At 37.9% G+C, this 3579-nt stretch overlaps 1 pseudogene; it reads right to left on the reverse strand.

Moving 5' to 3' along the window:
- Window positions 1-2775, reverse strand: part of LOC102841432 — a 144787-nt pseudogene extending 142012 nt beyond the window's left edge.
- Between the last annotated feature and the right edge of the window lie 804 nt (window positions 2776-3579).

The raw sequence follows: 3579 nt of genomic DNA on the forward strand, positions 1-3579 counted from the left end.
ACATGTGTGTGTGTGTGTGTGGTGGGGGATACAATTTAATCCATGGCATCAACCCAAAATTATTCTCAAAAAAAAATAAACTTACTCAATGCACTGCTGTGGAGTCCATTCTGACTCAGAGTGACACAACATAACAGAGGAGAACTGCTCCATAGAGAGCCTTAATCGTTACAGGCCTTAATCGTTACAGAAGCAGATTGCCTCATTTCTAGCTCACAAAAAAACTGGTGAGTTTGAACCACAGATCTCTCAGTTAGCAACCCAATGCTTATCCCACTCCACTACCATGAATAAAAACAGAGACCCAAAGCTGTAAATCTATAAGTGATGACAGCTACAAAGCAAAAATGGTATAATTATGAAAATTCTAAATGGAAAGGAAGACAGAATGACATCAAGATAGAATAGATTGTTTTAAATTTTGAAAGATAAAGTATAGGGTAACTATTGTTGTTATGTGCCATGGAGTCGATTACGACTCATAGCAACCTTCCACAGGGTTTCCGAGGCTGTAAATCTTTATGGGAGTAGAAAGCCTCTACACACAAAAAATTGGTGTATCTTCCTTGTAAAATATGAAAGTAGGAAGTTATAAGGACTTAATGAAAACAAAAGCAACAATAAAGAAAATCAAATAACAAAATGAACAATAACAAAAAATATACACAACACCACAATAAAAAACCACAAAAGAATGACAGCATTAAATTCATACGTAGCATAAATTAAAATAAAAATAGATTCAATGCACCAATCAAGAGAAATAGAGTGACAGAATGGATAAGAAAACAACCCATCAGTCTGGTGCCTATAAGAGATTCACCCTAGACACAAAGATAAAAAAATAAGTTAAAACCAACGGATGGAAAATAATATACTAAGCTAATAGTGGACAGGAGTGGTAGTATTAATTTCTGATAAAGTAGACTTCAAGGCAAAAATAAACATAAGGGATAAGGAAGGGAATTATACAAAAGGGCTGCAAAATTTTATTTTAAAATGGAACTAAAAGATAATGGACTTTTTTTCATGAACTTTTTGAAATCCTTTCTTATAATGATTAAAGGGTTAATTCAACAGGCGATATAACCATAATATCTACACATGCAGTGAAAAAGTCCATAAATGCGTGATGCAAACATTAACAGAAGTGAAAAGTGAAATCAAAAACCACACAAAAGTAATAGACTTAACACATTTCCAATGAAGACTGGAAAACCTAGAAAGAATCTCAATAGAGATACAAAAGATTTCAACAATAGCAGGTTTATTGTTAAGTGCCGTTGAGTCAGTTCTGACTATTAGCAACCCTGTACAGGGTTTCCTAGGAGCGGCTGGTGAGCTTGCACTGTCGACCTTACAGTTCAACAACCTTGCAGTCCAGCACATTAGCACACAGTGCCACACTGGGACTCCATACTATCAGGTTGTTGTTGTTGTTAGTGCCTTCGAGTCGGTTTCGACCCATAGCAACCCTGTACAGGGTTTCCGAGGGTGTAAATCTTTACAGGAGTATAAAGCCTCATCTTTCTACCGCGGAGCTGCTGGTAGTTTCGAACCGTTGACCTTCATGTTCACAGCCCAATTCGTAACCACTACGCTACCAGAGCTCCTTTCAGGTAGAGAGACAAAATATCCATAGCAATAATACATTCAAGTAAGGGAGGTACAAATATTTCATAAATCTCTGCTTAAATCTTACAAACTTTCACCTTTGGATTCTCATGCAAACTTTCACCTTAGTCCCACCAACTATTGCATACCCGTATCCCCAAAGTCTGAACTTAGGTCCCTTCAATATTTTATTTGCAACTTTTGGTTTTACAATACATTGAGCTCCTGTGTCCAGGAGCCTTAAGAAAGTGTCTTCTCAACTTATCCACACATGTGAATATGGCCTTGGGTATCTTGCCAGAAAACCCTGGCCCCCTTGTCAAGCTTTATCTTGATCAAGTAACTGAGACTCTGCTTCAAATGGCCCCACCTGGAAATTCCCATTATTAAAATCCTCCCGGCTGCGGCAAATAGAACTAACATTGGGGGATCAGCGGATGTTCCCTTTGAGCTACCAGCTTTCTGTGGTGCTGTATTAAAACTTTTGTACCTACTCCATCAATGTCTGCTATGTTCATCTCATTTCTTAGTTGTTGTTGTTGTTAAGTGCCGTTGAGTCGATTCTGACCCATAGCGACCCTGTTACTAGGTTTCTGAGGAGTGACTGGTGAGTTTGAACCACCGACCTTGCAGCTCATACTGACTTGGCAGTCCAGTGCGTTATTAACTCACAGCGCCATACCAGGACTCCCATTTGTAAGTAATCAATTGAAAATCTCTTTCTTACTGGGGTAAGTTCTTTCCCAATGACCTCTTCCCACTCTCCTGTGAATTACACATATATTTCTTACATCTGTAAAATCCATGTGGGGAAACTGTGCCAAGAAATCCAGAACACCTTCTCAGATTGTTGCTTTCTTTCACATTAACAAGGTTACATGTGGTGCTCACATAGAAGGGACTCCCTTGGTGACCAAATCTTCCATGAACTGTGTAAGGGGCATACTTATTGGATGAATATCCTGACCATCATAAAGCCATTATAACATTGTTTCCACATGAAGCAAGCACATCAGATGCTTCTTTTGGAGCGTTACATTGCGTACTTAGAGGGGTTATCCTGAGAAGGTAAACAGGCTTTATGGCAAATGTAATCCAGTCCACTAAATTGGCCATTCCCTTTGGGTTACTATTCTGTGTAAACAGAGTATTACCATTCATGGTTGTTTCATAGTTAATTGCCGGTCTTGCATCAACCCAAACACACTCTTTCATTCTGAAGTATTCAAAAGTCAAATCACTTTCCTTAAATTCATCACTCTCACAATCCTTTTTTGTAATGGTTCCTCAGGAAGCTGATGACACCTATCTACAAACTGAAGCAATCCCTTTACACTATACTCCCTGATTTCAATAGTTTCTTGGTTTTGTCTATTCCCCTCCCAAACAAGTTTCTTGGTGACCAGCAGTTGTACAGGTACTTCCTGTTGTTTTAACCCAATTTTTCCTTCTGAGACGAGCGGTCTTAGTTCTGACTGAACAGGAGCCAGTTTTGGTTCAGTGCTACTATCAGCCCCTACATAATTTTCTATCATTGTAGCTATTACTGATAAAATAAACAAAAAAAGAAAAGAAAGAAATTTTCCTTGTCAGTCTGTGTTTTCATATGTATCCAATTAACTAATGTATTAGGAATTAGATTCACATCTACTTACTATATACCAGTAATAGCTTTTGCCATGGGTAACTGATTGCAACATAACAGCTGCTTTAAACCATTTTTATATCATCCTGAAACAAAAGGTTTCTCATTCTTTCATTTATCCCCTTTTCCCCCAAACAACATACTCAGAATATTGCAGTAAGCCCCACCATTCTGACACTCACTGCAATAATGATTTCCTTTAGGAAGATCAATATGAGGTAGGTCCCTATGTGGTTGTGTACTGAAAAGCAAGATTATGTCAAAAAATTATGTATTTGTCTTTTCTAAAAGTTGATTAAAATAAATTTTACAGCCAGAGT

Source organism: Chrysochloris asiatica, unplaced genomic scaffold (assembly GCF_000296735.1).
Source record: "Chrysochloris asiatica unplaced genomic scaffold, ChrAsi1.0 scaffold00036, whole genome shotgun sequence".
Classification (NCBI taxonomy): domain Eukaryota; kingdom Metazoa; phylum Chordata; class Mammalia; order Afrosoricida; family Chrysochloridae; genus Chrysochloris; species Chrysochloris asiatica.